The sequence below is a fragment of the Mustela nivalis genome, assembly GCF_964662115.1.
Source record: "Mustela nivalis genome assembly, contig: HAP1_SCAFFOLD_654, whole genome shotgun sequence".
NCBI lineage: Eukaryota > Metazoa > Chordata > Mammalia > Carnivora > Mustelidae > Mustela > Mustela nivalis.
This window is the reverse complement of record NW_028136009.1, coordinates 311,454-335,808: the sequence shown is the minus strand read 5'-3', so window position 1 is coordinate 335,808 and position 24,355 is coordinate 311,454.

The following is a 24,355-nucleotide window of genomic DNA, read 5'->3' as shown; positions in this document are numbered from 1 at the left end:
GTGGGGAAAGCACTGGCTTAGTCTGCGAGTCCGCCTGAGCGCCAGAGTAAAAGGCCAAGCGATGCCTACCCGGGAGATGTTTGTGTGCATAGAGTGCCATCCTAGGCTACGCAGGCTACTGCACTTTTGTGGCTCTGTCTGCTTAGTTCGGCCTGGCAGGGTGAACCCAGGACGTGAACATGGAGCGCGGGAAAGGAAGACAGAAGAGGCACCAGCTCTCCCGCAGCTCTTCTTCCCTGACGAGACTGAAGCCTTGCTGAGGAAGCAGCGGCGAAGTGCTGTTCGCTCCAAGGCAAAGCCTCTGCGAAAGCACAGCATTCGCTGAGAAATGTTCGGCGGGCTGCTGCTGCTTGCCTGAGCTCAGTCTCCCAGTGGGAGAAATCGCGGTGGGAGAACCCGCATACAGTGAAAGCCTCTTTGCCTGGGCATCACCCCTGGGAAAGAACCGCATTCGTAGGGAATTCAGAGTTGGGTTTGGGGATGCTGCTGCTGCTTGCCTGAGCTAGTCTCCGCAGCACGGTGGAAGATACCCGCATGGAGCGAAATACCCTTTGCCCTAGCATGCCCTCTGCCTGAGAGAGAAGCAAGGTCGCACAAGTCTGTCACCGCGCTCCCCAGGAGGAAGTGTGGGGAAGGCCCCGCACACCGCCCCCTGGGATGAGAAGGAGCCCTTGGCCTTGGGGTCCGGAAACGCTTAGGAAGCAGGATAGCCTGCCATGGCAGGAACAGCAGGCCAGTGGCAAGACAAGTGTCACCCGCTCCCTGTGCGGAGAGATCGAAGCCTGGCTGCTAAGGAGACATGAGTGGACGACTAGGGCAGGGGCGCGTGCTCCACTCTGAGGAAGGAGTCGGGCAGATGGCAGGCCTGTCCTGTGCCTCTGGTCCCAAGGGGAGAGCATCTCCTAGGCCACCTGTCCCAAGGGCAGTCGGGCTTGCCCCCAGTTGCCATACCCGGAACTCGCAGAAACAACCCCATGGAGAAACGGGCAGTCAGATGCTGTCTTCCACCAAGATGTGGCAGTGTTGTGGGTGGCAGGGGTGTGCCTGGTAAGGAGTGGAGACAGACCCCACAGTTCCCCATCCCAGTGCACGGGTCGTGTGCAGGGATCCTGTTGCCTCCTCTCTCCTGTGGTGAAGGCACTGGCCTAGACCTCGAGTCTGCCTGAGCGCATTAGCAAAAGTCAAAGCCTTACCAATGACAGGAGATGGTAATAGGCATAGAGTGCCATCCTAGGCCATGCACGCTGCTGTAGGGTTGTGATTATGTCTGCTTAGTTCGGCTTAGCAAGGTGAACCCCAGGCGCTAACGGGGAGCCCAGGAATGCAAGGCCCAAGAGGCACCAGCTCTCCCGCGGCTCTTCATCCCAGCCACAACAGAGCGAACGACCAAAGCCTTGCTGAGGAAGCAGCAGCGAAGTGCGGTTCGCACCAAGCTGAAAACTTCTGCAAAAGCATAGCAGTCGCTGGGAAATCAGAGTTGGTTCTGTGGGCTGCTTTTGCTGCTTGCCTTAGCCTAGTATTCGCAGCACGATGGGAGAAACCCACATAGAGCGAAAGCCTCTTTGACAGGGCATCCCCTCTGGGAAAGCACACCATTCTTTGGGAAATCAAAGTCGGGTCTGTGGGATGCTGCCTGCTGCTTGCCCGAGCTGGTCTCCACAGCACGGTGTAATACACTCGCATGGAGCGAAATCCTCTTTGCCTGGGCAACCCCTCTGCCTGAGAGAGAAGCGCGGTGACGCCTGTGGAAAGAGCCTTAAGGAAAGGGACACGTTTGTCAGGGCAGAGCGACGGAAGCCTGGCTGCTAAAGAGACACGAGGGGAAGATTAGGGCAGGGGAAAGGGCTCCACTCTGTGGAAGGAGTCTGGGCAGAAGGCAGGCCTGTCCTGTGCCTCTGGTCCCAAGGGAACCGCATCACCTTGGCCACCTGCCCCGTCGGCAGTCGGGCTTGCTCCAAGGTGCCATACCCGGAACTCGCAGAAACAACCCCATGGATAAACGGGCAGTCAGATGCCGTCTTCCACCAAGATGTGGCAGTGTTGTGGGTGGCAGGGTTTGTGCCTGGTAAGGAGTGGAGACAGTCCCCCACAGTTCCCCATCCCAGTGCACGGGCCGTGTGCAGGGATCCTGTCGCCTTCTCTCTCCTGTGGTGAAGGCACTGGTCTAGACCCCGAGTCTGCCTGAGCGCATGAGCAAAAGTCAAAGCCTTACCTATGACAGGAGATGGTAATAGGCATAGAGTGCCATGCTAGGCCACGCACGCTGCTGCAGGGTTGTGACTGTGTCTGCTTAGTTCGGCTTAGCAAGGTGAACCCTGGGCGCGAACTGGGAGCCCGGGAATGGAAGGCCCAAGAGGCACCACCTCTCCCGCGACTCTTCATCCCTGCCGCGACAGAGCAAATGACCAAAGCCTTGCTGAGGAAGCAGCAGCGAAGTGCGGTTCGCGCCAAGCTGACAACCTCTGCGAAAGCATAGCACTCGCTGGAAAATCAGAGTTGGTTCTGTGGGCTGCTTTTGCTGCTTGCCTTAGCCTAGTATTCACAGCACGATGGGAGAAACGCGCATAGAGCGAAAGACTCTTTGCCGGGGCATCCTCTCTGGGAAAACACAGCATTCTTTGGGAAGTCAGAGTCTGGTCTGTGGGATGCTGCCTGCTGCTTGCCAGAGCTAGTCTCCACAGCACGGTGTAATAAACCGCATGGAGCGAAATCCTCTTTGCCTGGGCATCCCCTCTGCCTGAGAGAGTAGCGCGGTGGCGCCTGTGGAAAGAGCCTTAAGGAAAGGGACACGTCTGTCATGGCAGAGAGATGGAAGCCTGGCTGCTAAGGAGACACGAGGGGAAGATTAGGGCAGGGGAAAGGGCTCCACTCTGAGGAAGGAGTCTGGGCAGAAAGCATGCCTGTCCTGAGCCTTTGGGCTCATGGAGACAGCAGCTCCTTGGCCACCTGTCCATGGTGGAGACAAGGGCTTGCCACCATGCGCCTACCCTGAACTCGAGAAACAACTCCCAGAAAGAACTGGCCATCAGATGCCGGCTTCCTCCAGGACTTGGAAGCTTGGAGGAGGCACGGGGTTTAAGGGGAAGGAGTGGGGACAGTCTCACAAAGCTCCCTATTCAGTGCACGGGCGGTTGCAGGGATCCTGTCACCTCTCCTTTCCTGTGGGGAAAGCACTGGCTAAGTCCGCGAGTCCTCCTGAGCGGCAGAGTAAAGGGCCAAGCGATGCCTACCCGGGAGATGTTTGTGTGCATAAAGTGCCATCCTAGGAAATGCACACTACTGCACTTTTGTGGCTCTGTCCGCTTAGTTCGGCCTGGCAGGGTGAACCCAGGACGCGAACATGGAGCCCGGGAAAGCAAGGCCCAAGAGGCACCAGCTCTCCCGCATCTCTTCTTCCCTGACGCGACTGAAGCCTTGCTGAGGAAGCAGCGGCGAAGTGCTGTTCGCTCCAAGGCAAAACCTCTGCGAAAACACAGCATTCGCTGAGAAATGATCTGCGGGCTGCTGCTGCTTGTCTGAGCCCAGTCTCCCAGTGGGAGAAATGGCGGTGGGAGAAACCCGCATACAGTGAAAGCCTCTTTGCCTGGGCATCTCTCCTGGGAAAGCACAGCATTCGTAGGGAAATCAGAGTTGGGTTTGGGGATGCTGCTGCTGCTTGCCTTAGCTAGTCTCCGCAGCACTGTGAAAGATACCGCAAGGAGCGAAATACCCTTTGCCCTAGCATCCCCTCTGCCTGAGAGAGAAGCATGGTCGCACAAGTCTGTCACCGCCCTCCCCAGGAGCAAGTGTGGTGAAGGCACAGCACGCCGCCCCCTGGGATGAGAAGGAGCCCTTGGCCTTGGAGTCGGGAAACGCTTGGGAAGCAGAATAGCCTGCCATGGCACGAACAGCAGGCCAGTGGCAAGACAAGTGTCACCCGCTCCCTGTGCGGAGAGATTGAAGCCTGGGTGCTAAGGAGACATGAGGGGACGACTAGGGCAAGGGCGCGTGCTACACTCTGAGGAAGGAGTCTGGGCAGATGGCAGGCCTGTCCTGTGCCTCTGGTCCCAAGGGGAGAATATCTCCTAGGCCACCTGTCCCAAGGGCAGTCGGGCTTGCCCCCAGGTGCCATACCCGGCACTCGCAGAAACAACCCCATGGAGAAACGGGCAGTCAGATGCCGTCTTCCACCAAGATGTGGCAGTGTTGTGGGTGGCAGGGGGTGTGCCTGGTAAGGAGTGGAGACAGTCCCCCACAGTTCCCCATCCCAGTGCACGGGCCCTGTGCAGGGATGCTGTCGCCTCCTCTCTCCTGTGGTGAAGGCACTGGCCTAGACCCCGAGTCTGCCTGAGCGTCAGAGCAAAAGGCTAAGCCTTACCTACGCCAGGAGATGGTAATGGGCATAGAGTGCCATGCTAGGCCACGCACACTGCTGCAGGGTTGTGACTGTGTCTGCTTAGTTCGGCTTAGCAAGGTGAACCCTGGGCGCGAACTGGGAGCCCGGGAATGGAAGGCCCAAGAGGCACCACCTCTCCCGCGACTCTTCATCCCTGCCGCGACAGAGCAAATGACCAAAGCCTTGCTGAGGAAGCAGCAGCGAAGTGCGGTTCGCGCCAAGCTGACAACCTCTGCGAAAGCATAGCACTCGCTGGGAAATCAGAGTTGGTTCTGTGGGCTGCTTTTGCTGCTTGCCTTAGCCTAGTATTCACAGCACGATGGGAGAAACGCGCATAGAGCGAAAGACTCTTTGCCGGGGCATCCCCTTGGGAAGGCAGAGCATTTTTTGGGAAATCAGAGTGGGGTCTGTGGGATGCTGCCTGCTGCTTGCCAGAGCTGGTCTCCACAGCACGGTGTAATACACCCGCATGGAGCGAAATCCTCTTTGCCTGGGCATCACCTCTGCCTGAGAGAGAAGCGCGGTGGCGCCTGTGGAAAGAGCCTTAAGGAAAGGGACACGTCTGTCACGACAGAGAGATGGAAGCCTGGCTGCTAAGGAGAAACGAGGGGAAGCTTAGGGCAGGGGAAAGGGCTCCATTCTGAGGAAGGAGTCTGAGCAGAAAGCATGCCTGTCCTCAGCCTTTGGGCTCAAGGAGACAGCAGCTCCTTGGCCACCTATCCGTGGTGGAGACATGGGCTTGCCACCAGGCGCCTACCCTGAACGTGAGCAACAACTCCCAGAAAGAACTGGGCATCAGAAGCCGGCTTTCTCCAGGATGGGGAAGCTTGGAGGAGGCACGGGGTTTAAGGGGAAGGAGTGGGGACAGTCCCCCAAAGCTCCCTATTCAGTGCACGGGCGGTGTGCAGGGATTCTGTCACCTCTCCTTTCCTGTGGGGAAAGCACTGGCTTAGTCTGCGAGTCCGCCTGAGCGCCAGAGTAAAAGGCCAAGCGATGCCTACCCGGGAGATGTTTGTGTGCATAGAGTGCCATCCTAGGCTACGCAGGCTACTGCACTTTTGTGGCTCTGTCTGCTTAGTTCGGCCTGGCAGGGTGAACCCAGGACGTGAACATGGAGCGCGGGAAAGGAAGACAGAAGAGGCACCAGCTCTCCCGCAGCTCTTTTTCCCTGACGAGACTGAAGCCTTGCTGAGGAAGCAGCGGCGAAGTGCTGTTCGCTCCAAGGCAAAGCCTCTGCGAAAGCACAGCATTCGCTGAGAAATGTTCGGCGGGCTGCTGCTGCTTGCCTGAGCTCAGTCTCCCAGTGGGAGAAATCGCGGTGGGAGAACCCGCATACAGTGAAAGCCTCTTTGCCTGGGCATCACCCCTGGGAAAGCACCGCATTCGTAGGGAATTCAGAGTTGGGTTTGGGGATGCTGCTGCTGCTTGCCTGAGCTAGTCTCCGCAGCACGGTGGAAGATACCCGCATGGAGCGAAATACCCTTTGCCCTAGCATGCCCTCTGCCTGAGAGAGAAGCAAGGTCGCACAAGTCTGTCACCGCGCTCCCCAGGAGGAAGTGTGGGGAAGGCCCCGCACGCCGCCCCCTGGGATGAGAAGGAGCCCTTGGCCTTGGGGTCCGGAAACGCTTGGGAAGCAGGATAGCCTGCCATGGCAGGAACAGCAGGCCAGTGGCAAGACAAGTGTCACCCGCTCCCTGTGCGGAGAGATCGAAGCCTGGCTGCTAAGGAGACATGAGTGGACGACTAGGGCAGGGGCGCGTGCTCCACTCTGAGGAAGGAGTCGGGCAGATGGCAGGCCTGTCCTGTGCCTCTGGTCCCAAGGGGAGAGCATCTCCTAGGCCACCTGTCCCAAGGGCAGTCGGGCTTGCCCCCAGTTGCCATACCCGGAACTCGCAGAAACAACGCCATGGAGAAACGGGCAGTCAGATGCTGTCTTCCACCAAGATGTGGCAGTGTTGTGGGTGGCAGGGGTGTGCCTGGTAAGGAGTGGAGACAGACCCCACAGTTCCCCATCCCAGTGCACGGGTCGTGTGCAGGGATCCTGTTGCCTCCTCTCTCCTGTGGTGAAGGCACTGGCCTAGACCTCGAGTCTGCCTGAGCGCATTAGCACAAGTCAAAGCCTTACCTATGACAGGAGATGGTATTAGGCATAGAGTGTCATCCTAGGCCATGCACGCTGCTGTAGGGTTGTGATTATGTCTGCTTAGTTCGGCTTAGCAAGGTGAACCCCAGGCGCTAACGGGGAGCCCAGGAATGCAAGGCCCAAGAGGCACCAGCTCTCCCGCGGCTCTTCATCCCAGCCACAACAGAGCGAACGACCAAAGCCTTGCTGAGGAAGCAGCAGCGAAGTGCGGTTCGCACCAAGCTGAAAACCTCTGCGAAAGCATAGCAGTCGCTAGGAAATCAGAGTCGGTTCTGTGGGCTGCTTTTGTTGTTTGCCTTAGCCTAGTGTTGGCAGCATGATGGGAGAAACCCGCATAGAGCGAAAGCCTCTTTGCCGGGGCATCCCCTCTGGGAAAACACAGCGTTCTTTGGGAAGTCAGAGTCTGGTCTGTGGGATGCTGCCTGCTGCTTGCCAGAGCTAGTCTCCACAGCACGGTGTAATAAACCGCATGGAGAGAAATCCTCTTTGCCTGGGCAACCCCTCTGCCTGAGAGAGAAGCGCGGTGGCGCCTGTGGAAAGAGCCTTAAGGAAAGGGACACGTCTGTCACGGCATAGCGAGGAAAGCCTGGCTGCTAAGGAGACACGAGGGGAAGATTAGGGCAGGGGAAAGGGCTCCACTCTGAGGAAGGAGTCTGGGCAGAAAGCATGCCTGTCCTCAGCCTTTGGGCTCAAGGAGACAGCAGCTCCTTGGCCACCTGTCCGTGGTGGAGACATGGGCTTGCCACCAGGCGCCTACCTTGGACTCGAGAAACAACTCCCAGAAAGAACTGGCCATCAGATGCCGGCTTCCTCCAGGACTTGGAAGCTTGGAAGAGGCATGGGGTTTAAGGGGAAGGAGTGGGGACAGTCCCCCAAGCTCCCTATTCAGTGCACGGGCGGTGTGCAGGGATCCTGTCACCTCTCCTTTCCTGTGGGGAAAGCACTGGCTAAGTCCGCGAGTCCTCCTGAGCGGCAGAGTAAAGGGCCAAGCGATGCCTACCCGGGAGATGTTTGTGTGCATAAAGTGCCATCCTAGGAAATGCACACTACTGCACTTTTGTGGCTCTGTCCGCTTAGTTCGGCCTGGCAGGGTGAACCCAGGACGCGAACATGGAGCCCGGGAAAGCAAGGCCCAAGAGGCACCAGCTCTCCCGCATCTCTTCTTCCCTGACGCGACTGAAGCCTTGCTGAGGAAGCAGCGGCGAAGTGCTGTTCGCTCCAAGGCAAAACCTCTGCGAAAACACAGCATTCGCTGAGAAATGATCTGCGGGCTGCTGCTGCTTGTCTGAGCCCAGTCTCCCAGTGGGAGAAATGGCGGTGGGAGAAACCCGCATACAGTGAAAGCCTCTTTGCCTGGGCATCTCTCCTGGGAAAGCACAGCATTCGTAGGGAAATCAGAGTTGGGTTTGGGGATGCTGCTGCTGCTTGCCTTAGCTAGTCTCCGCAGCACTGTGAAAGATACCGCAAGGAGCGAAATACCCTTTGCCCTAGCATCCCCTCTGCCTGAGAGAGAAGCATGGTCGCACAAGTCTGTCACCGCCCTCCCCAGGAGCAAGTGTGGTGAAGGCACAGCACGCCGCCCCCTGGGATGAGAAGGAGCCCTTGGCCTTGGAGTCGGGAAACGCTTGGGAAGCAGAATAGCCTGCCATGGCACGAACAGCAGGCCAGTGGCAAGACAAGTGTCACCCGCTCCCTGTGCGGAGAGATTGAAGCCTGGGTGCTAAGGAGACATGAGGGGACGACTAGGGCAAGGGCGCGTGCTACACTCTGAGGAAGGAGTCTGGGCAGATGGCAGGCCTGTCCTGTGCCTCTGGTCCCAAGGGGAGAATATCTCCTAGGCCACCTGTCCCAAGGGCAGTCGGGCTTGCCCCCAGGTGCCATACCCGGAACTCGCAGAAACAACCCCATGGAGAAACGGGCAGTCAGATGCCATCTTCCACCAAGATGTGGCAGTGTTGTGGGTGGCAGGGGGTGTGCCTGGTAAGGAGTGGAGACAGTCCCCCACAGTTCCCCATCCCAGTGCACGGGCCCTGTGCAGGGATGCTGTCGCCTCCTCTCTCCTGTGGTGAAGGCACTGGCCTAGACCCCGAGTCTGCCTGAGCGTCAGAGCAAAAGGCTAAGCCTTACCTACGCCAGGAGATGGTAATGGGCATAGAGTGCCATGCTAGGCCACGCACACTGCTGCAGGGTTGTGACTGTGTCTGCTTAGTTCGGCTTAGCAAGGTGAACCCTGGGCGCGAACTGGGAGCCCGGGAATGGAAGGCCCAAGAGGCACCACCTCTCCCGCGACTCTTCATCCCTGCCGCGACAGAGCAAATGACCAAAGCCTTGCTGAGGAAGCAGCAGCGAAGTGCGGTTCGCGCCAAGCTGACAACCTCTGCGAAAGCATAGCACTCGCTGGGAAATCAGAGTTGGTTCTGTGGGCTGCTTTTGCTGCTTGCCTTAGCCTAGTATTCACAGCACGATGGGAGAAACGCGCATAGAGCGAAAGACTCTTTGCCGGGGCATCCTCTCTGGGAAAACACAGCATTCTTTGGGAAGTCAGAGTCTGGTCTGTGGGATGCTGCCTGCTGCTTGCCAGAGCTAGTCTCCACAGCACGGTGTAATAAACCGCATGGAGCGAAATCCTCTTTGCCTGGGCATCCCCTCTGCCTGAGAGAGTAGCGCGGTGGCGCCTGTGGAAAGAGCCTTAAGGAAAGGGACACGTCTGTCATGGCAGAGAGATGGAAGCCTGGCTGCTAAGGAGACACGAGGGGAAGATTAGGGCAGGGGAAAGGGCTCCACTCTGAGGAAGGAGTCTGGGCAGAAAGCATGCCTGTCCTGAGCCTTTGGGCTCATGGAGACAGCAGCTCCTTGGCCACCTGTCCATGGTGGAGACAAGGGCTTGCCACCATGCGCCTACCCTGAACTCGAGAAACAACTCCCAGAAAGAACTGGCCATCAGATGCCGGCTTCCTCCAGGACTTGGAAGCTTGGAGGAGGCACGGGGTTTAAGGGGAAGGAGTGGGGACAGTCTCACAAAGCTCCCTATTCAGTGCACGGGCGGTTGCAGGGATCCTGTCACCTCTCCTTTCCTGTGGGGAAAGCACTGGCTAAGTCCGCGAGTCCTCCTGAGCGGCAGAGTAAAGGGCCAAGCGATGCCTACCCGGGAGATGTTTGTGTGCATAAAGTGCCATCCTAGGAAATGCACACTACTGCACTTTTGTGGCTCTGTCCGCTTAGTTCGGCCTGGCAGGGTGAACCCAGGACGCGAACATGGAGCCCGGGAAAGCAAGGCCCAAGAGGCACCAGCTCTCCCGCATCTCTTCTTCCCTGACGCGACTGAAGCCTTGCTGAGGAAGCAGCGGCGAAGTGCTGTTCGCTCCAAGGCAAAACCTCTGCGAAAACACAGCATTCGCTGAGAAATGATCTGCGGGCTGCTGCTGCTTGTCTGAGCCCAGTCTCCCAGTGGGAGAAATGGCGGTGGGAGAAACCCGCATACAGTGAAAGCCTCTTTGCCTGGGCATCTCTCCTGGGAAAGCACAGCATTCGTAGGGAAATCAGAGTTGGGTTTGGGGATGCTGCTGCTGCTTGCCTTAGCTAGTCTCCGCAGCACTGTGAAAGATACCGCAAGGAGCGAAATACCCTTTGCCCTAGCATCCCCTCTGCCTGAGAGAGAAGCATGGTCGCACAAGTCTGTCACCGCCCTCCCCAGGAGCAAGTGTGGTGAAGGCACAGCACGCCGCCCCCTGGGATGAGAAGGAGCCCTTGGCCTTGGAGTCGGGAAACGCTTGGGAAGCAGAATAGCCTGCCATGGCACGAACAGCAGGCCAGTGGCAAGACAAGTGTCACCCGCTCCCTGTGCGGAGAGATTGAAGCCTGGGTGCTAAGGAGACATGAGGGGACGACTAGGGCAAGGGCGCGTGCTACACTCTGAGGAAGGAGTCTGGGCAGATGGCAGGCCTGTCCTGTGCCTCTGGTCCCAAGGGGAGAATATCTCCTAGGCCACCTGTCCCAAGGGCTTGCCCCCAGGTGCCATACCCGGAACTCGCAGAAACAACCCCATGGAGAAACGGGCAGTCAGATGCCGTCTTCCACCAAGATGTGGCAGTGTTGTGGGTGGCAGGGGGTGTGCCTGGTAAGGAGTGGAGACAGTCCCCCACAGTTCCCCATCCCAGTGCACGGGCCCTGTGCAGGGATGCTGTCGCCTCCTCTCTCCTGTGGTGAAGGCACTGGCCTAGACCCCGAGTCTGCCTGAGCGTCAGAGCAAAAGGCTAAGCCTTACCTACGCCAGGAGATGGTAATGGGCATAGAGTGCCATGCTAGGCCACGCACACTGCTGCAGGGTTGTGACTGTGTCTGCTTAGTTCGGCTTAGCAAGGTGAACCCTGGGCGCGAACTGGGAGCCCGGGAATGGAAGGCCCAAGAGGCACCACCTCTCCCGCGACTCTTCATCCCTGCCGCGACAGAGCAAATGACCAAAGCCTTGCTGAGGAAGCAGCAGCGAAGTGCGGTTCGCGCCAAGCTGACAACCTCTGCGAAAGCATAGCACTCGCTGGGAAATCAGAGTTGGTTCTGTGGGCTGCTTTTGCTGCTTGCCTTAGCCTAGTATTCACAGCACGATGGGAGAAACGCGCATAGAGCGAAAGACTCTTTGCCGGGGCATCCCCTTGGGAAGGCAGAGCATTTTTTGGGAAATCAGAGTGGGGTCTGTGGGATGCTGCCTGCTGCTTGCCAGAGCTGGTCTCCACAGCACGGTGTAATACACCCGCATGGAGCGAAATCCTCTTTGCCTGGGCATCACCTCTGCCTGAGAGAGAAGCGCGGTGGCGCCTGTGGAAAGAGCCTTAAGGAAAGGGACACGTCTGTCACGACAGAGAGATGGAAGCCTGGCTGCTAAGGAGAAACGAGGGGAAGCTTAGGGCAGGGGAAAGGGCTCCATTCTGAGGAAGGAGTCTGGGCAGAAAGCATGCCTGTCCTCAGCCTTTGGGCTCAAGGAGACAGCAGCTCCTTGGCCACCTCTCCATGGTGGAGACATGGGCTTGCCACCAGGCGCCTACCCTGAACGTGAGCAACAACTCCCAGAAAGAACTGGGCATCAGAAGCCGGCTTTCTCCAGGATGGGGAAGCTTGGAGGAGGCACGGGGTTTAAGGGGAAGGAGTGGGAACAGTCCCCCAAAGCTCCCTATTCAGTGCACGGGCGGTGTGCAGGGATTCTGTCACCTCTCCTTTCCTGTGGGGAAAGCACTGGCTTAGTCTGCGAGTCCGCCTGAGCGCCAGAGTAAAAGGCCAAGCGATGCCTACCCGGGAGATGTTTGTGTGCATAGAGTGCCATCCTAGGCTACGCAGGCTACTGCACTTTTGTGGCTCTGTCTGCTTAGTTCGGCCTGGCAGGGTGAACCCAGGACGTGAACATGGAGCGCGGGAAAGGAAGACAGAAGAGGCACCAGCTCTCCCGCAGCTCTTCTTCCCTGACGAGACTGAAGCCTTGCTGAGGAAGCAGCGGCGAAGTGCTGTTCGCTCCAAGGCAAAGCCTCTGCGAAAGCACAGCATTCGCTGAGAAATGTTCGGCGGGCTGCTGCTGCTTGCCTGAGCTCAGTCTCCCAGTGGGAGAAATCGCGGTGGGAGAACCCGCATACAGTGAAAGCCTCTTTGCCTGGGCATCACCCCTGGGAAAGCACCGCATTCGTAGGGAATTCAGAGTTGGGTTTGGGGATGCTGCTGCTGCTTGCCTGAGCTAGTCTCCGCAGCACGGTGGAAGATACCCGCATGGAGCGAAATACCCTTTGCCCTAGCATGCCCTCTGCCTGAGAGAGAAGCAAGGTCGCACAAGTCTGTCACCGCGCTCCCCAGGAGGAAGTGTGGGGAAGGCCCCGCACGCCGCCCCCTGGGATGAGAAGGAGCCCTTGGCCTTGGGGTCCGGAAACGCTTGGGAAGCAGGATAGCCTGCCATGGCAGGAACAGCAGGCCAGTGGCAAGACAAGTGTCACCCGCTCCCTGTGCGGAGAGATCGAAGCCTGGCTGCTAAGGAGACATGAGTGGACGACTAGGGCAGGGGCGCGTGCTCCACTCTGAGGAAGGAGTCGGGCAGATGGCAGGCCTGTCCTGTGCCTCTGGTCCCAAGGGGAGAGCATCTCCTAGGCCACCTGTCCCAAGGGCAGTCGGGCTTGCCCCCAGTTGCCATACCCGGAACTCGCAGAAACAACCCCATGGAGAAACGGGCAGTCAGATGCTGTCTTCCACCAAGATGTGGCAGTGTTGTGGGTGGCAGGGGTGTGCCTGGTAAGGAGTGGAGACAGACCCCACAGTTCCCCATCCCAGTGCACGGGTCGTGTGCAGGGATCCTGTTGCCTCCTCTCTCCTGTGGTGAAGGCACTGGCCTAGACCTCGAGTCTGCCTGAGCGCATTAGCAAAAGTCAAAGCCTTACCAATGACAGGAGATGGTAATAGGCATAGAGTGCCATCCTAGGCCATGCACGCTGCTGTAGGGTTGTGATTATGTCTGCTTAGTTCGGCTTAGCAAGGTGAACCCCAGGCGCTAACGGGGAGCCCAGGAATGCAAGGCCCAAGAGGCACCAGCTCTCCCGCGGCTCTTCATCCCAGCCACAACAGAGCGAACGACCAAAGCCTTGCTGAGGAAGCAGCAGCGAAGTGCGGTTCGCACCAAGCTGAAAACTTCTGCAAAAGCATAGCAGTCGCTGGGAAATCAGAGTTGGTTCTGTGGGCTGCTTTTGCTGCTTGCCTTAGCCTAGTATTCGCAGCACGATGGGAGAAACCCACATAGAGCGAAAGCCTCTTTGACAGGGCATCCCCTCTGGGAAAGCACACCATTCTTTGGGAAATCAAAGTCGGGTCTGTGGGATGCTGCCTGCTGCTTGCCCGAGCTGGTCTCCACAGCACGGTGTAATACACTCGCATGGAGCGAAATCCTCTTTGCCTGGGCAACCCCTCTGCCTGAGAGAGAAGCGCGGTGACGCCTGTGGAAAGAGCCTTAAGGAAAGGGACACGTTTGTCAGGGCAGAGCGACGGAAGCCTGGCTGCTAAAGAGACACGAGGGGAAGATTAGGGCAGGGGAAAGGGCTCCACTCTGTGGAAGGAGTCTGGGCAGAAGGCAGGCCTGTCCTGTGCCTCTGGTCCCAAGGGAACCGCATCACCTTGGCCACCTGCCCCGTCGGCAGTCGGGCTTGCTCCAAGGTGCCATACCCGGAACTCGCAGAAACAACCCCATGGATAAACGGGCAGTCAGATGCCGTCTTCCACCAAGATGTGGCAGTGTTGTGGGTGGCAGGGTTTGTGCCTGGTAAGGAGTGGAGACAGTCCCCCACAGTTCCCCATCCCAGTGCACGGGCCGTGTGCAGGGATCCTGTCGCCTTCTCTCTCCTGTGGTGAAGGCACTGGTCTAGACCCCGAGTCTGCCTGAGCGCATGAGCAAAAGTCAAAGCCTTACCTATGACAGGAGATGGTAATAGGCATAGAGTGCCATGCTAGGCCACGCACGCTGCTGCAGGGTTGTGACTGTGTCTGCTTAGTTCGGCTTAGCAAGGTGAACCCTGGGCGCGAACTGGGAGCCCGGGAATGGAAGGCCCAAGAGGCACCACCTCTCCCGCGACTCTTCATCCCTGCCGCGACAGAGCAAATGACCAAAGCCTTGCTGAGGAAGCAGCAGCGAAGTGCGGTTCGCGCCAAGCTGACAACCTCTGCGAAAGCATAGCACTCGCTGGAAAATCAGAGTTGGTTCTGTGGGCTGCTTTTGCTGCTTGCCTTAGCCTAGTATTCACAGCACGATGGGAGAAACGCGCATAGAGCGAAAGACTCTTTGCCGGGGCATCCTCTCTGGGAAAACACAGCATTCTTTGGGAAGTCAGAGTCTGGTCTGTGGGATGCTGCCTGCTGCTTGCCAGAGCTAGTCTCCACAGCACGGTGTAATAAACCGCATGGAGCGAAATCCTCTTTGCCTGGGCATCCCCTCTGCCTGAGAGAGTAGCGCGGTGGCGCCTGTGGAAAGAGCCTTAAGGAAAGGGACACGTCTGTCATGGCAGAGAGATGGAAGCCTGGCTGCTAAGGAGACACGAGGGGAAGATTAGGGCAGGGGAAAGGGCTCCACTCTGAGGAAGGAGTCTGGGCAGAAAGCATGCCTGTCCTGAGCCTTTGGGCTCATGGAGACAGCAGCTCCTTGGCCACCTGTCCATGGTGGAGACAAGGGCTTGCCACCATGCGCCTACCCTGAACTCGAGAAACAACTCCCAGAAAGAACTGGCCATCAGATGCCGGCTTCCTCCAGGACTTGGAAGCTTGGAGGAGGCACGGGGTTTAAGGGGAAGGAGTGGGGACAGTCTCACAAAGCTCCCTATTCAGTGCACGGGCGGTTGCAGGGATCCTGTCACCTCTCCTTTCCTGTGGGGAAAGCACTGGCTAAGTCCGCGAGTCCTCCTGAGCGGCAGAGTAAAGGGCCAAGCGATGCCTACCCGGGAGATGTTTGTGTGCATAAAGTGCCATCCTAGGAAATGCACACTACTGCACTTTTGTGGCTCTGTCCGCTTAGTTCGGCCTGGCAGGGTGAACCCAGGACGCGAACATGGAGCCCGGGAAAGCAAGGCCCAAGAGGCACCAGCTCTCCCGCATCTCTTCTTCCCTGACGCGACTGAAGCCTTGCTGAGGAAGCAGCGGCGAAGTGCTGTTCGCTCCAAGGCAAAACCTCTGCGAAAACACAGCATTCGCTGAGAAATGATCTGCGGGCTGCTGCTGCTTGTCTGAGCCCAGTCTCCCAGTGGGAGAAATGGCGGTGGGAGAAACCCGCATACAGTGAAAGCCTCTTTGCCTGGGCATCTCTCCTGGGAAAGCACAGCATTCGTAGGGAAATCAGAGTTGGGTTTGGGGATGCTGCTGCTGCTTGCCTTAGCTAGTCTCCGCAGCACTGTGAAAGATACCGCAAGGAGCGAAATACCCTTTGCCCTAGCATCCCCTCTGCCTGAGAGAGAAGCATGGTCGCACAAGTCTGTCACCGCCCTCCCCAGGAGCAAGTGTGGTGAAGGCACAGCACGCCGCCCCCTGGGATGAGAAGGAGCCCTTGGCCTTGGAGTCGGGAAACGCTTGGGAAGCAGAATAGCCTGCCATGGCACGAACAGCAGGCCAGTGGCAAGACAAGTGTCACCCGCTCCCTGTGCGGAGAGATTGAAGCCTGGGTGCTAAGGAGACATGAGGGGACGACTAGGGCAAGGGCGCGTGCTACACTCTGAGGAAGGAGTCTGGGCAGATGGCAGGCCTGTCCTGTGCCTCTGGTCCCAAGGGGAGAATATCTCCTAGGCCACCTGTCCCAAGGGCAGTCGGGCTTGCCCCCAGGTGCCATACCCGGCACTCGCAGAAACAACCCCATGGAGAAACGGGCAGTCAGATGCCGTCTTCCACCAAGATGTGGCAGTGTTGTGGGTGGCAGGGGGTGTGCCTGGTAAGGAGTGGAGACAGTCCCCCACAGTTCCCCATCCCAGTGCACGGGCCCTGTGCAGGGATGCTGTCGCCTCCTCTCTCCTGTGGTGAAGGCACTGGCCTAGACCCCGAGTCTGCCTGAGCGTCAGAGCAAAAGGCTAAGCCTTACCTACGCCAGGAGATGGTAATGGGCATAGAGTGCCATGCTAGGCCACGCACACTGCTGCAGGGTTGTGACTGTGTCTGCTTAGTTCGGCTTAGCAAGGTGAACCCTGGGCGCGAACTGGGAGCCCGGGAATGGAAGGCCCAAGAGGCACCACCTCTCCCGCGACTCTTCATCCCTGCCGCGACAGAGCAAATGACCAAAGCCTTGCTGAGGAAGCAGCAGCGAAGTGCGGTTCGCGCCAAGCTGACAACCTCTGCGAAAGCATAGCACTCGCTGGGAAATCAGAGTTGGTTCTGTGGGCTGCTTTTGCTGCTTGCCTTAGCCTAGTATTCACAGCACGATGGGAGAAACGCGCATAGAGCGAAAGACTCTTTGCCGGGGCATCCCCTTGGGAAGGCAGAGCATTTTTTGGGAAATCAGAGTGGGGTCTGTGGGATGCTGCCTGCTGCTTGCCAGAGCTGGTCTCCACAGCACGGTGTAATACACCCGCATGGAGCGAAATCCTCTTTGCCTGGGCATCCCCTCTGCCTGAGAGAGAAGCGCGGTGGCGCCTGTGGAAAGAGCCTTAAGGAAAGGGACACGTCTGTCACGACAGAGAGATGGAAGCCTGGCTGCTAAGGAGAAACGAGGGGAAGCTTAGGGCAGGGGAAAGGGCTCCATTCTGAGGAAGGAGTCTGGGCAGAAAGCATGCCTGTCCTCAGCCTTTGGGCTCAAGGAGACAGCAGCTCCTTGGCCACCTCTCCGTGGTGGAGACATGGGCTTGCCACCAGGCGCCTACCCTGAACGTGAGCAACAACTCCCAGAAAGAACTGGGCATCAGAAGCCGGCTTTCTCCAGGATGGGGAAGCTTGGAGGAGGCACGGGGTTTAAGGGGAAGGAGTGGGGACAGTCCCCCAAAGCTCCCTATTCAGTGCACGGGCGGTGTGCAGGGATTCTGTCACCTCTCCTTTCCTGTGGGGAAAGCACTGGCTTAGTCTGCGAGTCCGCCTGAGCGCCAGAGTAAAAGGCCAAGCGATGCCTACCCGGGAGATGTTTGTGTGCATAGAGTGCCATCCTAGGCTACGCAGGCTACTGCACTTTTGTGGCTCTGTCTGCTTAGTTCGGCCTGGCAGGGTGAACCCAGGACGTGAACATGGAGCGCGGGAAAGGAAGACAGAAGAGGCACCAGCTCTCCCGCAGCTCTTTTTCCCTGACGAGACTGAAGCCTTGCTGAGGAAGCAGCGGCGAAGTGCTGTTCGCTCCAAGGCAAAGCCTCTGCGAAAGCACAGCATTCGCTGAGAAATGTTCGGCGGGCTGCTGCTGCTTGCCTGAGCTCAGTCTCCCAGTGGGAGAAATCGCGGTGGGAGAACCCGCATACAGTGAAAGCCTCTTTGCCTGGGCATCACCCCTGGGAAAGCACCGCATTCGTAGGGAATTCAGAGTTGGGTTTGGGGATGCTGCTGCTGCTTGCCTGAGCTAGTCTCCGCAGCACGGTGGAAGATACCCGCATGGAGCGAAATACCCTTTGCCCTAGCATGCCCTCTGCCTGAGAGAGAAGCATGGTCGCACAAGTCTGTCACCGCGCTCCCCAGGAGGAAGTGTGGGGAAGGCCCCGCACGCCGCCCCCTGGGATGAGAAGGAGCCCTTGGCCTTGGGGTCCGGAAACGCTTGGGAAGCAGGATAGCCTGCCATGGCAGGAACAGCAGGCCAGTGGCAAGACAAGTGTCACCCGCTCCCTGTGCGGAGAGATCGAAGCCTGGCTGCTAAGGAGACATGAGTGGACGACTAGGGCAGGGGCGCGTGCTCCACTCTGAGGAAGGAGTCGGGCAGATGGCAGGCCTGTCCTGTGCCTCTGGTCCCAAGGGGAGAGCATCTCCTAGGCCACCTGTCCCAAGGGCAGTCGGGGCTTGCCCCCAGTTGCCATACCCGGAACTCGCAGAAACAACCCCATGGAGAAACGGGCAGTCAGATGCTGTCTTCCACCAAGATGTGGCAGTGTTGTGGGTGCAGGGGTGTGCCTGGTAAGGAGTGGATACAGACCCCACAGTTCCCCATCCCAGTGCACGGGTCGTGTGCAGGGATCCTGTTGCCTCCTCTCTCCTGTGGTGAAGGCACTGGCCTAGACCTCGAGTCTGCCTGAGCGCATTAGCAAAAGTCAAAGCCTTACCTATGACAGGAGATGGTAATAGGCATAGAGTGCCATCCTAGGCCATGCACGCTGCTGTAGGGTTGTGATTATGTCTGCTTAGTTCGGCTTAGCAAGGTCAACCCCAGGCGCTAACGGGGAGCCCAGGAATGCAAGGCCCAAGAGGCACCAGCTCTCCCGCGGCTCTTCATCCCAGCCACAACAGAGCGAACGCCCAAAGCCTTGCTGAGGAAGCAGCAGCGAAGTGCGGTTCGCACCAAGCTGAAAACTTCTGCAAAAGCATAGCAGTCGCTGGGAAATCAGAGTTGGTTCTGTGGGCTGCTTTTGCTGCTTGCCTTAGCCTAGTATTCGCAGCACGATGGGAGAAACCCGCATAGAGCGAAAGCCTCTTTGACAGGGCATCCCCTCTGGGAAAGCACACCATTCTTTGGGAAATCAAAGTCGGGTCTGTGGGATGCTGCCTGCTGCTTGCCCGAGCTGGTCTCCACAGCACGGTGTAATACACTCGCATGGAGCGAAATCCTCTTTGCCTGGGCAACCCCTCTGCCTGAGAAAGAAGCGCGGTGACGCCTGTGGAAAGAGCCTTAAGGAAATGGACACGTTTGTCAGGGCAGAGCGACGGAAGCCTGGCTGCTAAAGAGACACGAGGGGAAGATTAGGGCAGGGGAAAGGGCTCCACTCTGTGGAAGGAGTCTGGGCAGAAGGCAGGCCTGTCCTGTGCCTCTGGTCCCAAGGGGACCGCATCACCTTGGCCACCTGCCCCGTCGGCAGTCGGGCTTGCTCCAAGGTGCCATACCCGGAACTCGCAGAAACAACCCCATGGATAAACGGGCAGTCAGATGCCGTCTTCCACCAAGATGTGGCAGTGTTGTGGGTGGCAGGGTTTGTGCCTGGTAAGGAGTGGAGACAGTACCCCACAGTTCCCCATCCCAGTGCACGGGCCGTGTGCAGGGATCCTGTCGCCTTCTCTCTCCTGTGGTGAAGGCACTGGTCTAGACCCCGAGTCTGCCTGAGCGCATGAGCAAAAGTAAAAGCCTTACCTATGACAGGAGATGGTAATAGGCATAGAGTGCCATGCTAGGCCACGCACGCTGCTGCAGGGTTGTGACTGTGTCTGCTTAGTTCGGCTTAGTAAGGTGAACCCTGGGCGCGAACTGGGAGCCCGGGAATGCAAAGCCCAAGAGAAACAGCTCTCCCGCGGCTCTTCATTCCTGCCTCCACAGAGCGAACGACCATAGCCTTGCTAAGGAAGCAGCAGCGAAGTGCGGTTCGCACCAAGCTGAAAACCTCTGCGAAGCATAGCAGTCGCTAGGAAATCAGAGTCGGTTCTGTGGGCTGCTTTTGTTGCTTGCCTTAGCCTAGTGTTGGCAGCATGATGGGAGAAACCCGCATAGAGCGAAAGCCTCTTTGCCGGGGCATCCCCTCTGGGAAAACACAGCGTTCTTTGGGAAGTCAGAGTCTGGTCTGTGGGATGCTGCCTGCTGCTTGCCAGAGCTAGTCTCCACAGCACGGTGTAATAAACCGCATGGAGCGAAATCCTCTTTGCCTGGGCAACCCCTCTGCCTGAGAGAGAAGCGCGGTGGCGCCTGTGGAAAGAGCCTTAAGGAAAGGGACACGTCTGTCACGGCATAGCGAGGAAAGCCTGGCTGCTAAGGAGACACGAGGGGAAGATTAGGGCAGGGGAAAGGGCTCCACTCTGAGGAAGGAGTCTGGGCAGAAAGCATGCCTGTCCTGAGCCTTTGGGCTCAAGGAGACAGCAGCTCCTTGGCCACCTGTCCGTGGTGGAGACATGGGCTTGCCACCAGGCGCCTACCCTGAACTCGAGAAACAACTCCCAGAAAGAACTGGCCATCAGATGCCGGGTTCCTCCAGGATGTGGAAGCTTGGAAGAGGCATGGGGTTTAAGGGGAAGGAGTGGGGACAGTCCCCCAAGCTCCCTATTCAGTGCATGGGCGGTGTGCAGGGATCCTGTCACCTCTCCTTTCCTGTGGGGAAAGCACTGGCTTAGTCTGCGAGTCTGCCAGAGTAAAAGGCCAAGCGATGCCTACCCTTTGAGATGTTTGTGTGCATAGAGTGCCATCCTAGGCTACGCAGGCTACTGCACTTTTGTGGCTCTGTCTGCTTAGTTCGGCCTGGCAGGGTGAACCCAGGACGTGAACATGGAGCACGGGAAAGGAAGACAGAAGAGGCACCAGCTCTCCAGCAGCTCTTCTTCCCTGACGCGACTGAAGCCTTGCTGAGGAAGCAGTGGCGAAGTGCTGTTCGCTCCAAGGCAAAGCAGGCAGGGGAAGGAGTGGGGACAGTCCCCCAAGCTCCCTATTCAGTGCACGGGCGGTGTGCAGGGATCCTGTCACCTCTCCTTTCCTGTGGGGAAAGCACTGGCTAAGTCCGCGAGTCCTCCTGAGCGGCAGAGTAAAGGGCCAAGCGATGCCTACCCGGGAGATGTTTGTGTGCATAAAGTGCCATCCTAGGAAATGCACACTACTGCACTTTTGTGGCTCTGTCCGCTTAGTTCGGCCTGGCAGGGTGAACCCAGGACGCGAACATGGAGCCCGGGAAAGCAAGGCCCAAGAGGCACCAGCTCTCCCGCATCTCTTCTTCCCTGACGCGACTGAAGCCTTGCTGAGGAAGCAGCGGCGAAGTGCTGTTCGCTCCAAGGCAAAACCTCTGCGAAAACACAGCATTCGCTGAGAAATGATCTGCGGGCTGCTGCTGCTTGTCTGAGCCCAGTCTCCCAGTGGGAGAAATGGCGGTGGGAGAAACCCGCATACAGTGAAAGCCTCTTTGCCTGGGCATCTCTCCTGGGAAAGCACAGCATTCGTAGGGAAATCAGAGTTGGGTTTGGGGATGCTGCTGCTGCTTGCCTTAGCTAGTCTCCGCAGCACTGTGAAAGATACCGCAAGGAGCGAAATACCCTTTGCCCTAGCATCCCCTCTGCCTGAGAGAGAAGCATGGTCGCACAAGTCTGTCACCGCCCTCCCCAGGAGCAAGTGTGGTGAAGGCACAGCACGCCGCCCCCTGGGATGAGAAGGAGCCCTTGGCCTTGGAGTCGGGAAACGCTTGGGAAGCAGAATAGCCTGCCATGGCACGAACAGCAGGCCAGTGGCAAGACAAGTGTCACCCGCTCCCTGTGCGGAGAGATTGAAGCCTGGGTGCTAAGGAGACATGAGGGGACGACTAGGGCAAGGGCGCGTGCTACACTCTGAGGAAGGAGTCTGGGCAGATGGCAGGCCTGTCCTGTGCCTCTGGTCCCAAGGGGAGAATATCTCCTAGGCCACCTGTCCCAAGGGCAGTCGGGCTTGCCCCCAGGTGCCATACCCGGAACTCGCAGAAACAACCCCATGGAGAAACGGGCAGTCAGATGCCATCTTCCACCAAGATGTGGCAGTGTTGTGGGTGGCAGGGGGTGTGCCTGGTAAGGAGTGGAGACAGTCCCCCACAGTTCCCCATCCCAGTGCACGGGCCCTGTGCAGGGATGCTGTCGCCTCCTCTCTCCTGTGGTGAAGGCACTGGCCTAGACCCCGAGTCTGCCTGAGCGTCAGAGCAAAAGGCTAAGCCTTACCTACGCCAGGAGATGGTAATGGGCATAGAGTGCCATGCTAGGCCACGCACACTGCTGCAGGGTTGTGACTGTGTCTGCTTAGTTCGGCTTAGCAAGGTGAACCCTGGGCGCGAACTGGGAGCCCGGGAATGGAAGGCCCAAGAGGCACCACCTCTCCCGCGACTCTTCATCCCTGCCGCGACAGAGCAAATGACCAAAGCCTTGCTGAGGAAGCAGCAGCGAAGTGCGGTTCGCGCCAAGCTGACAACCTCTGCGAAAGCATAGCACTCGCTGGAAAATCAGAGTTGGTTCTGTGGGCTGCTTTTGCTGCTTGCCTTAGCCTAGTATTCACAGCACGATGGGAGAAACGCGCATAGAGCGAAAGACTCTTTGCCGGGGCATCCTCTCTGGGAAAACACAGCATTCTTTGGGAAGTCAGAGTCTGGTCTGTGGGATGCTGCCTGCTGCTTGCCAGAGCTAGTCTCCACAGCACGGTGTAATAAACCGCATGGAGCGAAATCCTCTTTGCCTGGGCATCCCCTCTGCCTGAGAGAGTAGCGCGGTGGCGCCTGTGGAAAGAGCCTTAAGGAAAGGGACACGTCTGTCATGGCAGAGAGATGGAAGCCTGGCTGCTAAGGAGACACGAGGGGAAGATTAGGGCAGGGGAAAGGGCTCCACTCTGAGGAAGGAGTCTGGGCAGAAAGCATGCCTGTCCTGAGCCTTTGGGCTCATGGAGACAGCAGCTCCTTGGCCACCTGTCCATGGTGGAGACAAGGGCTTGCCACCATGCGCCTACCCTGAACTCGAGAAACAACTCCCAGAAAGAACTGGCCATCAGATGCCGGCTTCCTCCAGGACTTGGAAGCTTGGAGGAGGCACGGGGTTTAAGGGGAAGGAGTGGGGACAGTCTCACAAAGCTCCCTATTCAGTGCACGGGCGGTTGCAGGGATCCTGTCACCTCTCCTTTCCTGTGGGGAAAGCACTGGCTAAGTCCGCGAGTCCTCCTGAGCGGCAGAGTAAAGGGCCAAGCGATGCCTACCCGGGAGATGTTTGTGTGCATAAAGTGCCATCCTAGGAAATGCACACTCCTGCACTTTTGTGGCTCTGTCCGCTTAGTTCGGCCTGGCAGGGTGAACCCAGGACGCGAACATGGAGCCCGGGAAAGCAAGGCCCAAGAGGCACCAGCTCTCCCGCATCTCTTCTTCCCTGACGCGACTGAAGCCTTGCTGAGGAAGCAGCGGCGAAGTGCTGTTCGCTCCAAGGCAAAACCTCTGCGAAAACACAGCATTCGCTGAGAAATGATCTGCGGGCTGCTGCTGCTTGTCTGAGCCCAGTCTCCCAGTGGGAGAAATGGCGGTGGGAGAAACCCGCATACAGTGAAAGCCTCTTTGCCTGGGCATCTCTCCTGGGAAAGCACAGCATTCGTAGGGAAATCAGAGTTGGGTTTGGGGATGCTGCTGCTGCTTGCCTTAGCTAGTCTCCGCAGCACTGTGAAAGATACCGCAAGGAGCGAAATACCCTTTGCCCTAGCATCCCCTCTGCCTGAGAGAGAAGCATGGTCGCACAAGTCTGTCACCGCCCTCCCCAGGAGCAAGTGTGGTGAAGGCACAGCACGCCGCCCCCTGGGATGAGAAGGAGCCCTTGGCCTTGGAGTCGGGAAACGCTTGGGAAGCAGAATAGCCTGCCATGGCACGAACAGCAGGCCAGTGGCAAGACAAGTGTCACCCGCTCCCTGTGCGGAGAGATTGAAGCCTGGGTGCTAAGGAGACATGAGGGGACGACTAGGGCAAGGGCGCGTGCTACACTCTGAGGAAGGAGTCTGGGCAGATGGCAGGCCTGTCCTGTGCCTCTGGTCCCAAGGGGAGAATATCTCCTAGGCCACCTGTCCCAAGGGCTTGCCCCCAGGTGCCATACCCGGAACTCGCAGAAACAACCCCATGGAGAAACGGGCAGTCAGATGCCGTCTTCCACCAAGATGTGGCAGTGTTGTGGGTGGCAGGGGGTGTGCCTGGTAAGGAGTGGAGACAGTCCCCCACAGTTCCCCATCCCAGTGCACGGGCCCTGTGCAGGGATGCTGTCGCCTCCTCTCTCCTGTGGTGAAGGCACTGGCCTAGACCCCGAGTCTGCCTGAGCGTCAGAGCAAAAGGCTAAGCCTTACCTACGCCAGGAGATGGTAATGGGCATAGAGTGCCATGCTAGGCCACGCACACTGCTGCAGGGTTGTGACTGTGTCTGCTTAGTTCGGCTTAGCAAGGTGAACCCTGGGCGCGAACTGGGAGCCCGGGAATGGAAGGCCCAAGAGGCACCACCTCTCCCGCGACTCTTCATCCCTGCCGCGACAGAGCAAATGACCAAAGCCTTGCTGAGGAAGCAGCAGCGAAGTGCGGTTCGCGCCAAGCTGACAACCTCTGCGAAAGCATAGCACTCGCTGGGAAATCAGAGTTGGTTCTGTGGGCTGCTTTTGCTGCTTGCCTTAGCCTAGTATTCACAGCACGATGGGAGAAACGCGCATAGAGCGAAAGACTCTTTGCCGGGGCATCCCCTTGGGAAGGCAGAGCATTTTTTGGGAAATCAGAGTGGGGTCTGTGGGATGCTGCCTGCTG